The 13,403-nt window shown below is 35.1% G+C and overlaps 1 protein-coding gene across 9 annotated transcripts in view; it reads left to right on the forward strand.

Annotated features, from left to right (window-relative positions):
- The window catches only part of RALYL (RALY RNA binding protein like), a 682,789-nt gene that overhangs the window by 123,831 nt on the left and 545,555 nt on the right, over window positions 1–13,403 (forward strand). The window lies entirely within an intron of this gene.

Consider the following 13,403-nt stretch of genomic DNA (forward strand, 5'->3'; position numbering starts at 1 on the left):
GAGAAAATATATTTACAATACTATACTGTGTTTATCTAAAACACAGTATAAGTGTGTATAAGTGGAACTACGCAGTTCAAACTTGTGTTGATCAGGGGTCAACTGTATACATCTGCTTCTTCATGTGGCTGAGTCTCAGCCAATCATGTGGTTGCATCAGGAGCTGGAACATAATGTCTGAGTGGGTATCTTAAAGAAGGTTCATCTCCATTCTACATTTATAGAATAAATAGATTGGTTCCACTTACATACAAAATGGAAGAATTGTATTTATTCGTGCTAAATAAGACTAAGCTGGAAAGAATTTCTCAGTATTTTGTCATGGTACTGTCTTCATAGTGAATATAGATGTTAAAGTTTTTCTAAGAAATGTTTGACTTTTACAAAGAGTCAGATTTTGCCGTTGGTGTGAAGGTAGTTTTAATACATCTATTAGAAAGAATCTAAACTGCATTTATGTTGTGAATAGCTGACCAAATAAATGCATAACCTTCACTCCTGCTGAGAAGAGGGAGTGGTTGTTCCTTTTCATTGTCTGTGATAAAAAGGCCAGGGAGAGCTTCCTTAATGTCTTCTTAAGGTTGTTGCAGATACCAACTGACATGCTCAGAAGTGCTTTACTGGTTGTCTTTTTAACTTCACATTCCTTTAATCATAGCTAGAAGAGAGGTTTTTTAGGAAGCGTCAATATTTTCCAAATGTAAGGAGCTTTTATTAACAGTTTTTGAGTCATTGGTGCATAGAAAAAGCTTAGGAAAGATGGAGCTATGTGAGGTGAAGAAATATATATTTTTTCCTCATCCTTTCATCACATAAATATATTAGAATGTGTTCCTGTTAAACTTCCAAGGAAAATGTATCTTTTGAACTGTGTTAGTCATAAAATATTTTTTTTCAAAAGGTACAAATTCTCTAAGGTAATTTGTGAAGATGGTATTCAAATATGTAACTAGTTTTGTTCTCTTTCTTGTTCTACAACTTATTTTTAAATATCTATGTAAAGCCCTTGTATTGTACTTAAAATTCATAAATGGTGTCAGTGTACATAGGTTTTAACTAAAATATTTTTCATTTTAAAACATGAGCTGGGTAAATACTTCTCCACATTCTAATTCCAAAATTTGGAATTGAAATTCCAAATTTCTGTAGTAGTAGTGATTTTATAGAAAAGCACACACATCTATCAAAATCAGAATGATATCAGATTTACTGTATTTTGCTTAGGTTTTTCATGAAGCAAATAATACCAACTGTGGATCTGTGTTACCTAGACCATTATGAAATATAGGTAGGTATATGATGTACATTCTAAACTTGATGTTTTCCTTATGTCTTGTTTGTCATTCCACTCTCCCTTTCTCTCTATTTTTATATATGTGTACCATATATATCTACATATACATGTGGTATATAAGCATATATGTGTATTTGTAAATGTATGCACACACATACATGTACATATACACACAAAAAAACCTCACTCTCAATTTATTACTGTGATAAAGTTGCACTTCATATATAATTTTATATATTTATATATATAAATGTCTATAAACATATATGCCTTGTGGGTTGGCTGCACAACAGAATTAAATGTAAATACCAAATATACAGACCTTAATATTTATTTGTAGTTGCGTTTGGAGTTAAAATGAAATGGAGTTGTTCATTCATTGAGCAAATGGTTACTTAGTACCTGCTATGTATCAGAACACAAAAACATTGTTCCCTTGTATAGCTATAAAGGCTTCTCCTAATGCCTTTTTACATACTCCATTTTTTTGTCTGACTCAAGTGAACTGGAATTAGGAAACTAAAACATGATTTTAGATTCTTGATCTAAGTTGATGGTTCCAACTAAAATTATTAGGAAACTTTTGTCAATTTCTGCAGTGCCTCTGATTATTGGCTAACTTATGAACTTCCAGGAGTCAAAGAAAAACTGGTTCCCTGGAGTTTTCCATGAAAGTAATTCTTACTTAGATTTGATGAACTACCATGGGTCCGTTTTTCAACTTCTTTTCATTTTTTGAGATGTCTCAAAATACCAAAATTTCCTAATGACAAGTCATTTATTAAGGAAAACTGTTATTTGCCTGGTGGAGAAAAGCTTTTTCTGATTATAGTGGTAGAAAGAAGAGGGGAAGAAAGATAGTCTTAGGGGAAGTAAAGAGGAAATGCAGAGATTTAAAAGCAGAAGTAGGGGCACCTGTGTGGCTCAGTTGGTTAAACGTCTGCCTTTGGCTCAGATCATGATCCCAGGGTCCTGGGATCGAGCCCCGCATCAGGTTTCTTGCTCAGTGGGGAGCCTGTTTCTCCCTCTCCCCCTGCTCCTGCTCTCTCTCTCTCAAATAAATAAGTAAATAATCTTTAAAAAAAAATAAAAGCAGAAGTAGGACTCATGATTTTAATTTCAACAGGTAATGATCTTGGAACTCATCATTCCTGCCCTTATAAGAAAAGCTAAACTGAAAGTCTGGTTTTTCCTGGACACATCAGAGAAATAAGATCTCAAGGCAAACTGCCAAGCTGAATCGAGAAAGGACAGACTAATCTAGAAAGGCATATCCGAAATCTGCTTACCTGGAACAGAAGCCACTGGAGCCAAAAACTGGTTAAGGATCACTGAAGTGGTAATTTTGATGAATTTCTAGAGGGTACAGACTAGTGTGATTATGAAAAACTTTACAGTCTTCGAGGATATTCCCATTGTGTCATGGTTTTTGCCCCCTGAGGAACTGAGGAAGACCCTCTCATGGTTCTGGAAGGGAGAGGGGAAGAGTAATCATTGTAAAATATGTCCAGAGCATTTGCCATCACAAAGACTTGTTCTCCAGGAAAATAGTCCTTCCCAGAGCCTTATCCCAACTGGGAAGAGGATTTCTCCCACTAGAGCCCCTTTAGTCTTCTTGTCTCACTTGGTTTGGGGGTAACACTAAAAAAAAAATGAGACTTAATCATAAGATTATGGAACTCTTCCTCCTCTCCATACATTACCCCCATGCCACCCAAACTCCAACACCTCTCTTTCAGTAACTGACAGAACAAACAGACAGAAATTCAGTAAGGAATTAGTTGACCTGAGTAGCACTATCAATCAACTTGATCTGATTAGCAATTTTAGAATACCCCATACAACAGCAGCAGAGTACACATTCTTCTCAAGCTCACATGAAACATTCTCCACCATAGATCACATTCTGGGTGGGTAAAAGACAGGAATAAACTGTAGTAAGAAAAAAAATGGTAGAGGAAGAAATTAACCTGGAAATAATTTTGGCAGGAAGAAAAATGCTAGGAGAAAATAGAAGAAAGAAGAAGGCTAAAAAAAAGAGAAAAACAAATAAAAATAATTACCTCTTACTGAGCTTTTGCTGTATGTGTGCATGTTGTGTGCCAAACTCATTTCATACATTATCTCATTGAATCCTCACACACTCTGATTTGGCCTTTCAACACCATTTGCAGATGAAGAAACTGAGACTCAAAGAAGGTCAGTAATTTGTAAGTGACAGAGCCAAGATTCAAAGCCAGAGACCCTACTTCAACCAAAACTTGACTTTGTTGATTCTGTAAATATGGGGTTAAGGCTACTTTTTGTGAAGTTGGGCTGGGTGGCTTGATCTAGAATGGATCTATTCATCCATAAGTGTTTTACATGGTGCCTGGTACCTGGTAGTGCAGTCCCATTTTTTTTCCTAATCAGACTCTATCCTCCCAGACTCCAGCCAACCTTCTTGGCAATCAGCTCTTCCTCCCCTTTGCTATATATCTTGTTTTCCACTGCAGGTCAGTGAAGTACGTCAGGGATGCGCTCATCAGTACCCCACAGACCCTACTTCATACTATTTAATATAGTGGAAAGGCTATTATAGTAAAGTTGGTGACTGTGTCTACAAATAGAAGTTAGAAGTATCAATTATTCTTGGGAAATGGGACCAGGCTTGAAATAGAAGCTAGATAGAGGAGATGGTTAAAATCAGAAAGCCTTTTTCCTTCTAAACTGTGACATAATATTCTTAGAAGCAGTGATATACTGCAGTATACTGCATGATTCTTAAAAGCAAGGACCATAACTTACTCATCTTTGTTTCCTCCAACTAGGGATTTTATAAATAGAAGTTGTTTTAATAAATGTTACATGGATTATAATCTTTCATAATCATTTAAAATAGTAAAACATGTCTCAAGTTTTAGGAAAAGCTCATAAATATATCATAAATATATTGCATACAAAATTAAATATATTTTATACAAAGGAATGCAGTACACTATTCATATAACACATAAATAATATAGCTGTATTGTATCATAAATTTGGCCTACATCTAACAAGCTAGCTATGAAAAAATTTCCATCTTTTTATTCCTTTAAATTCAAAAGAATTTGTTAGATGGTTTTAGATGGCCTAGGTTTCTGAAAAAGGCTGCCCTTGGAACTTTCAATAATGCTTTCCTTTGATCTAAACATATGTACCTTAATAATCAAAAAGTTATTCTATTTCTTGGCCTAGAGCTGAGCTCTTAAAAAAAAAAAAAATCTGTTTTCCTCTTTGCGATTCAGTGCACAGTGTTAAATTGGTAAACCAACACATTAGGAGGTAAAAACACTTGAAATGTAGTTATAAATTAAAGTCTTCAAATAAACCAAATGAGGAAAATTATGGACCGCCTATATGACCACACATACTAAATTTCAGGGACAAACTATGAAGGGGAGTTTCTCTTGTATTCTGATTTCCATCATCCATCATCAAACAAGTGTTTTGTCAGTTAAAATTTTAAACATGCCATCTTGCAACAGATGAGTGTGACAGTATGACTCAGTGCAGCAATTATTCTGGTAATCACAGGGTTGGAATACTAGAATGTGTTAAAAGAGATTGGAATGTCACTACAGCCGTTATATAATCAACATTTTAAATATTTTCTTTTTGAGTCTCTTGTGTTATATAGTTGGATCATGTAATACAGTTAATAGCACATGTGATACGATAGAACTGTGATGCAGTGAATTTTGAACCGTGTGCATGTTTGTGATAGTGTCTGGATTGTGAATATGATACTTTATCTAATAAACATTTTGTAAATAGAAGTTGTTTTACTGCATGAATTATAACCTTTCATTATCATTTAAAATAGTAAAACATGCCACACATTTTTGGAAAAGCTCATAAATATACTGCATACAAGATCAAATATATTTTATACAAGTATATTAATGCATTAAAAGGTCTCTCTGTTTCACTAAGTGCTAGAAAATTAGTAGATTGGTGGTTTGAGCTATTCGACTAAGTAGACTTGTTATTTGACTATTGAATATCTTGGCAGTTTTACTGTCGAATCAATCAAGTGTCTTAATGTCGTATATAGTTAATAATTCCTCCATGCCACTGATCTTCCCTCCCTCCCTCCTCCCTGCCTGCCACCCACCCTCCTTCCCCTCCTTCCTTCCATTGTGGATAACATTATTCCATTTGTACTTCAAACAAGATGAAATTTCAGTGGTACTTTGAGCCATTTACTGGTGATCTTTCTTAACCATCCCATGACTCAGTTTCCTTATTGAGAACCAACTGCATCTAGTTCTTTTGAAGTGTGCCTGAAACATATTAAAATTTCTAATATATTGAGAACCAATTCAATGGAATTTCATTATAAGGATTGTATTCCTTCAGAATTTTTCAAGTCCCCATTTATTATTTTTTCAGTAAACATTTTATTTATAAAAACATTAATTTTTGGCACTGGTATGAGTTTTTTTTTACATCATTTAGTATTAACTATTATAGAATTATTAATGCCTCCCTAGATCCTGCTTTCTTTGTACTCCCACAGATCAGTGAATGTAAACTTCAGCACTATTTCTCACTTGGGGAGACTGGTTACAGCCACTTTACCTCCTAACTTGATTCTGAAGGCTTTGGATTAATAATTCTGTCATTGACATTTGCCTCCTGCATAACCCATGATAGTGTATTTTCTTTTTCTTTCTCTTTTTTAAGATTTTATTTACTTATTTGAGACAGAGAGAGTGAGAAAGAGCATGAGAAGGGAGAGGGACAGAGGGAGAAGCAGACCTGTTGAGCCGGGAGCCCGACGCGGGACTTGATCCCAGGCTCCGGGATCATGACCTGAGCCGAAGGCAGTCGCTCAACCAGCTGAGCCACTCAGGTGCCCCGATAATGTATTTGCATCAGAAAATGTTCCTAAATATGTCATGGAAGGCTCTTTTTGCTCTTTATTGCCTGCACTGTTAACTTTCTCTGATACTCTTAATTCTATTTAGCTTGGACTAAACTGTATATCGATGCCCAGATTTCTAATAACTTTTCTCATTGTAGCATTAAGGATTGTTGTGCTAGTGGGAAAAGAGTGACATTACCCTTTATATGTCCCATGTCCATATTTCTATGGAACTTTTCAGTGGAGGTTACCAGGTCCACCTTTATAGATTCCCTATTATGGGGAGAGAACACCTTACAGCTCACTCTGGAATACTACCTTCATTATTTCAATGAAACAATACATGTTCTTTAAATCACCAAATGATTCTCTTGCGTTACATTCTTGATGTCCTCGTCAGTTTTACTCACTGGATTTTAGATTTTTCCTTTCCTGGATAAATTCATTAACTACACTGTCCTCCTGATAGCCCTGTCGGTGACCACAAAATCACTCTTCATAACTGACGAAATATCCTGAACTTGTAGTGTTTTGATATCCTCAACTGCTCTGGCTTTTGACATTCCTTCATTTCAGCCACTTAGTGGCGATGTCAAGTCTTGAAAAGTATCCCTCAGAAGTATTCCACTTCAAGTTGACAGCTCAAAGATTGACAAGGACCATTGTATATCTCTTCATGTTCTTGACAACTAACACTGAACTGACAATGGGCAAATTTGAACCCAAATTTGACCCTCCTGTATATTCTTCACTTATCCACCTCTATTCCTAAGCTAGAGATGAAGATAATTTGTTTCAACATCACCCAGTAACTTTTCTAAGATGACTTGCCTCTTGGCTTTCAAAAGTTCTCCTTTACTAGCACCATTCTATATGGGTAGTGGATAACTTTTGATATGTATCTCTTGCAGAAATATACAAACAATAAAAACATTTATGCTATTTATTTGCAAACAGTAAGTAGTGAACACTTATAACTCCTAGATTTATTTCATATTAACAATTTAATATATATATATATATATATATGATTGCATATAATCCAGTGTCACATATGATTGTATAGATTACGGTGCCTGAATTTCAGTGAAAATTCTGTTTATTTATGACTCCAATCCTTAATATACTGTTGTAGATAACATGTCTCTTGTGGTCCATTTTAAACGGTATCAGAACCTAGTCTTTCTGATTGCTTCTCTACTAATGACCACTTACTGTCCTAATTGGACTGTTCAACCTTTTTCTAGGAGATAAAAGTAGGGTGTTTTCTCTTTGCACTTAGATAATTGCTTAACTTTTCATAATTGAAATACTCTCTACAATAGGTAGACAGTTAAAAATTTTACTTTTTAACATTATGCCTTGAATATTTAGCTGTTTTTATTTCATTTATTTTTTATAATTTTTTAGATTTTATTTATTTATTTGAAAGAGAGAGACACAGCAAGAGAGAGAACACAAGCAGGGGGAGTGGGAGAGGGAGAAGCAGGCTTCCCGCGGAGCAGGGAGCCTGATGCGGGGCTCAATCCCAGGACCCTGCGATCGTGACCTGAGCCGAAGGCAGATGCTTAACAACTGAGGCACCCAGGCACCCCTAGCTGTTTTTATTTTAAAATAATGTCAGAATAACAAGGAATGTTTTAAAATAATATGCCAGCCCAATTAAAATATTTTCATATTTCTATAGAAACATATTGGTAGATCAAAACATTGGCATTAAGTATATTAATTATAACTATCTTTAGTTTGTTTTTATATAATTAAGATAAAAATGTAATCTTGTATGAAAAACAATGAAATGAGAGTGATTTAAAAACATATTTTTTCTCAAATAAAATTCTGTGTCCTTTTCCACTAAGGGCATGACCTAGAATTTGCCTAATTACTTCTGTGTTGATTCCATTGGACAGAACTTACTTGTAAAGGAAATTTTAAATTATAATTTTTCTAGGCAGCCATGAGTTTGACTTAAAATAGTGAGTCTGATACTAAGGACCAAAGTGTTAATTGGATATTGAGAGGCAACTAGTAGTCTCTACCTCCTATGTTGGTAAGATTTCTTCAGTCATTTTTCAAAAAATTTTTTTGGTTGATCTTCTGTCATATGCCAGATCCAGAAGATTTAGAAATGAATGAAATATAATCTTTAACCTTAGTCATGATAGGAGTGGTAGGGCATAAGAGTGCAATGCTTTCTGAGCTCAGGAAGAGGTGTCATTAACTCAGTTTGGGGTGTAGAGGGGATTGAGAAACACTTCAAAAAAAGATACAGTATTAGTTGAGTTAGTTTAAATACAATTAAAATTTCTCAGGTGAAGAATGGGCCAAGACTTTCTTGGTAGTAGAGGGTAGTAGAATATGCAGCTTCAAAATATGCCTTTTGGGGGCACCTGGGTGGCTCAGTCATTGAGCGTCTGCCTTCCGCTTAGGGTTCTGGGATCGAGCCCCACATCAGGCTCCCTGCTCAGCGGGATTCTCCTCTCCCACTCCCCCTGCTTGTGTTCCTGCTCTCACTATCTCTCTCTCTGTCAAATAAATAAATAAAATCTTAAAAAACAAATATATATATATGCTTTTTGGTGTATTGATTATTTGGGGCTGTAGACACTTGAAAAACAATAAATGCAGGTAGAGATTTCTCTGAACTCCCTTTATGTGCCTAAAGACAGATCCTCCAAAAGGAACCCGCTTATCTACAGCACCTACCCAGAAGTTTCATCAACCAGGCAAGATTGATTCTTATCACAGGAGAAACTAGTAGTCTGTGCTGCACCCAGATAAACTTTGTCACAAACTATCATACCTCCTATCTATTCTTTAAGGCCCCATTCACCTTTCCTAAAAATCACTTACTGTCCCCTAAGAGACCTACATCCCTCTTCCCCTTTCCCTATTAATTTAATTCTGAATTATAAGTCATCTAAAGGAGTTAACTCATTTTTCCTGAGCACCTCCCATGTATACATAATGTATACATGTTAATAAATTTGTTTGTTCTTCTCTTGTTAATCAGCCTTTTATTACAAGACTCTTAGCCAAGAACTCAGAAGTGTAGAGGAAAATTATTTTTCCTCTCCTCTATTAATGAGATATGCTATGAAAACAAGCTGTGTCATGAAATAGCACAATACAGAGAACAGGAGTAAATTCAGACTGGTGGTATTAAAGGGTTTGTAGAGGGATTGTGATGGAGATGAACCTATAGAGGTATCTCTTGGTGTGATGTGAAAGGTCATGTATGTTTGAATTTCATTAAATAGATCAGGGGTCCACAAACTGGAGTCCATGGGCCAAATCCTCCTGGCCACCTCTTTTTGTAAATAAAGTTTTATTGGAGCACAGTTACATGCACTTGTTTATCTTAAGTATCTATGTTGCTACTTGCTACATTGGCAGAGTTGAGTAGTTGTGATAGATACAATAAGGTCCACAAAGCCTATAATATTTTCTTCCTGGTCCTTTGCCAGAATAATATTGCCAACCTCCCAGATGTAAATAGTGATTTCTCTTTGGAAATTTTAAAGCGGTAGAAACCCACTAACGGGAGCTCTTTCAAGAGCGTGTGGAATAACAACTTACTTATGTTGGATATCTTGATGAAATATTTTTTTTTGTTTTGCTGTGTTTGGTTTATTGTTAATGTAGACTGTGCTTAGAGACCAGAATACAAAGGAATCAGAAGAGAATGCACTATAAATAATCTGTTTACTGCCGCTGGGGAAAGCAATTCAAAAAAGGATTAAAGAGTTTGCCAAAAAGGTATTAGAGTTTGCTTTAAGAAGGACCCAAACTTTTACGTTGGAAAAAATGGGTGGGCTTTGGTTGCTCTTTTAATTAATACTTGAGTGTGCCTTTCATTGAGAACTTTCACAATAACGTTAATTACTGGGAGTCATTTTAGCTATGTTCATTGTCATTCGGACACAATAGAAGCTGTTACAATAAAGCAGTTCTGGGCTGTGACAAATACCGAACTGCAGCACACGTGTGGGTTAGTTCACCATCTCTAGACCTAGAAATTTGTCAGTTTTCAGAATGACTTCTTTCAAAAACAAGCCATCTCCAGATTTTCCTACACTTGAAGTTTTTCAAGAGCTCTTCATGAAGTTGTCATATGGTATTAATGCACAATGAGCATCATTCATTAAGTCTACATTAATCTGACAGATATTATACTTTAAATAATTACTGCCTACTGCATTACCTTTGTCCTTTGTGAGCTTTAATTTTACATGGCAACAGTAATCACTTTGGAATGCGATATCTGTAGATACAAAAATGTCTTGCCTTGGCAAATGTGTACTTGAAAGGTGATGCCTTAGGCTAGGAACTCTTGCACTTCTGTTTGCTTCCCATAATACTACTTTTTAAATAAATTTTTAAGGTTTACTGTCACTAGTGTAATTTTTTTATTCCACTGTTTTAAATAAAAATATTTTCTTTTATTAATGCAATATAAATCACTGTGGTCTATTATTAAACAGGCAAATTCTGATAGAACTTTTATATTCCTTGTAGTAAGGTGATATCCCATCAATTCCTTGGAATTTAAAAGACAACCATACTATAGAATTGGCTTTTGTTTTGTATAGTGAGCATGTAGACTAATCTGATGTCTTTAATCTGTTTTCAGGAAACACTGCCTTATTGGAAAAAAATGTTGGATAAATCCCTTTAAGACTTATTTATTTTTTTTTTAATTTTTTAAAGATTTTTATTTATTTATTTAATTGACAGAGAGAGAGAGAGAGAGAGAGCGTGAGAGGGAACACAAGCAGTGGGAGTGGGAGAGGGAGAAGCAGGCTTCTGGCTGAGCAGGGAGCCTGATGCGGGGCTCGATCCCAGGACCCTGGGATCATAACCTGAGCCGAAGGCAGTTGCTTAACCAGCTGAGCCACCCAGGCGCCACCTTTAAGACTTATTTAAAAAACATTATTTCATAGTTAAAATGTGAAAAACAAACTGGCAAGTAAGAGAAAAGTGTATTATGGATATGTAAAGAATTAACAAAAATAACTCATTTCTTAATAGGAATTAAACAAAAAATGTGCACATTCAATTCACAATGTTGATACAAACGGCAGATAAATACATGAAGAAATCATAGCCTCTTTGGAATAAAAGGAATGCATGTTTAAAGCATAACGAAATACTGGTATTTCCACTTACCTGATAGTAAAGGTGAATAAAATATTAACTCCAGTGGTAGCTTGAGTACGTAAAGACATCGCACTCTAATCTTCTGTTGACAAGAGTACAGTTTTTAGTCTTTCTGGAAAAGAGTTTGGCTATATATACCACATTTTAGGTGTTACACTGTTTACTTACCCATTTTAGTAATTACATAAGAATTTATGCTAAGGAAATAGTAGAATAGGGGCATAGAGATGCACACATAAGACTGCTCATCATAGCATTGTTGGTACTGAGAATAAACTAGAAGCAACCAAGGCTTTCATTCTCTGGGAATTGACAGAATACCAATGTGGTACACTCATAAAATGGGTATTATTTAGCTACTACAAGTGATGAGTAAAAATAATAGTTTCTTTTTCAAATACTTACCCCTTTACTTCCCTCACAGCATACCTGTATTTTCCTCTAATGTCTCTGAATTTTGCCCCTGTTTGAAGGTTCATTCTTCCCAAACTCGGAGTTAAATTCTGGATCTCACAAAGTTCTACCCAAGATTCACTTCCTTTTTTCATACTTTCTCCTTTGATCATATATGTTTTTTCAAACTGTGGGTGCTGACCCAATCTTGAGGCATGAAATCAACCTAAGGAGTAATAACCAACATTTTCAACATTTATTGCAAAGGATATAGCATGGGCAAAGCTAGAGAAATGGTGGTTTGTTTGAGGAATTTCAAGAAGTTCTGTAAAACTGAACTGTTCATTTGGACAAGTTCTAGGATTTAAGCCTGCTGAGAAAGGCCATGGAGGGCATTGTATGCTGTGCAAAATGGATGGTATTTTATCCTGAAAATGTTGAAGGAACAGTGGTATTTTAAAATGGCTTTTATTGAGGAATTTAATATACTTGACTCTTGAAGCAGGAAGAACAGTACATATATATTCAATTTACTGGAAATGTAAATAAGACATTCTAACATATCCTGATGACCAGGGTGATATCCAGGCTCACCAAAACATCTCTGCGGAGGCTGGGCTTATATCAATAATCTATTGGTACCTATTCAAGCAGATAGTCACCATAATATTCATCTTTGTTCTTTCAGGGTTGTTGTATTTGTACCACCTATCTGTGATCTTTACTATTAAATTAGAAGTCCAGAGTATGTGTGTCTGGGTCACAGATAAAAGTATTCATCTTATCCTGTACAGTGTTAACTCTGAAGCCAAAGCATCAAATTATTATGATAATCCTCGTATTATCTGGATTCAGTAAAGTCCAATGTTACCTTTTAAGGCAGTTGCTATTTTAGATTGGTTATGAGACGCTGTGAACTTGGACTCCACATTTTTCTTGAAGCCATCTTTAGAAACCCCATCAAAGCTTGCTTTTCGTTTTGTGTCCTTAAGTTTTAATCAGTACTATGCTCATAGTGAGTCCACAGCAGGGATGAAGAAAAGCTTTCTGGAAAAGAAAAACTTATCTGAAAAGCCTAAGCAAATTAATTTTCTACTACAATGTTTGTCATAGAAGTAAATTTAACTATGACTAAGCAGTGCAGAAATAGAGTTTGTCAGTTTATCATTGTCTTATTTTTTCATATCTTTAAGAATGTTTCAATAAATTCTAAAATGTGTTACACATGCCCTAACTTATTAAGTGTAATATTCTGTAGTCAAACAGATAGCTCCATCTTTTCTTGATGATTCACAATCACCATTATAGTTTCACAAATCACAATAATTCCTTAAATTTATGTAATGCATTATACCAAATAGGTATATGTTAAATTACTTGAATAATGTGAAATTATATATTTATGTTATCAAGTCTTAAAATAGTTGAAGCTATTAAGTCTACATTTAATAGCCTTATCCTTCAACATTTTGGGATTCTTGAATCTACTTTTTAGGTTTTCTGCCTTCCAAGTCTTATGCGATTCTTTCTTTTAGTGCTGTAGGTGATATGGCTTTCTCAAATAATGCCTTTCCTTGTAAGGAAAAGGCAATGACTTTTGTGTGTAAAACAGAAGGGCATTTTGATAAATGTCTATTTGAAGTGTCATCCCACTGTTTTTTTGTC

This window comes from Callorhinus ursinus, unplaced genomic scaffold (assembly GCF_003265705.2).
Source record: "Callorhinus ursinus isolate GAN/ISIS: 27379988/994484 unplaced genomic scaffold, GSC_fseal_2.0 scaffold5, whole genome shotgun sequence".
NCBI lineage: Eukaryota > Metazoa > Chordata > Mammalia > Carnivora > Otariidae > Callorhinus > Callorhinus ursinus.